Source organism: Rhipicephalus sanguineus, unplaced genomic scaffold, assembly GCF_013339695.2.
Source record: "Rhipicephalus sanguineus isolate Rsan-2018 unplaced genomic scaffold, BIME_Rsan_1.4 Seq551, whole genome shotgun sequence".
Lineage (NCBI taxonomy): Eukaryota > Metazoa > Arthropoda > Arachnida > Ixodida > Ixodidae > Rhipicephalus > Rhipicephalus sanguineus.
In genome coordinates this window covers 55,893-57,107 of record NW_023615494.1, presented here as the reverse complement: position 1 = coordinate 57,107, position 1,215 = coordinate 55,893, and positions in this window count along the sequence as shown.

Sequence of the window (1,215 nt, the reverse complement as noted above, 5' to 3'; positions counted from 1 at the left end):
AAATGGGGTTGGTTTATAGAATGCACCACGCTTGACGTCTGCATCCCAGGTCAGTGGGCATGGGCTGAAGATTGCCTTTGCGAGTGCTTCATGCCGCTTGAGTTACGTCGGCGAAAAGCTGGTGGAGATACAAAATTTCAAAAAAATATTTCTCAAGTTAAGAAAATAATACCCTTTTGTAACTTTGTCTATGTTCAGCTAATACATAGAGCTTTCAAATGAAGTATCGTGCATATTTTTAGTCCGACCACCAAGGCAATTTTTTTTACGATGAATACAGAGCATTTCTCAAAAAAGTGAAATTGGCAATTTTTTTTTCAGACGATTTGCTACACCCTCAGCGACTAAATTATTTTTATTTTGTAGTATGTCGAACAGGCTTCCAGTATATAATTAATTTCTACCCTTTGAGTTTGCCTTGTTCCTGGAAAAAAATATCAAACTTTGCAACTTTATTCAATTTTGCTCGTGCGAAAGGCCCTCGAAAAATCGATATACATAAATAAGTCATTATTTTTACAGTTACATCACTTCATTAGCTTGCCGGAAATACCATTTTATTGAGTGCATCCTGTAAACGCCCTTTGAAAAAAATTGTTGCTTGATGCCCTTTAGTTCAGTCGGCGCAAAACTACAGACTCTCACAAACAGGCGGGACAATTTTTGGCAACAGAAATAAACGAGCAGAACGAGTTTTGAACTTCAAGAAAAGCCTGGAAATTTTTTCAGCCATATTTGTGATGGTCGGAAAAACGCTGGGTGATTTGGCATGGAATGACCCATATATATATATATATATATATATATATATATATATATATATATATATATATATATATATATATATATATATATATATATATATATATATATATATATATATTCTGCGAAGAAGCATGTTGTTTTTACATACATGGAACAATGGAGGCGAAGTACTGGAGGTCCATGTACTGTGCGATTTCAGTGCACTTCAACGAACACCAGGTGGTGAAAGATTATCCGGAACCCTCCACAACAGCGTCGCTTACAGAATGAGTCACTTTGGGAGGTTAAACCCCGTAAGCTAACCTATCCCCACAAACTACTTCCTGTTTTTTTTTTTTCGGGCATCTCAAAAGTGTCTTGAAAATGTCATTGCCTTGACGTCACTTTTCAGCCTTGTGAAAAAACAAAAGCAGAATCGTTTATAAGGTGTTCGAAACGTTGGGACTCAGC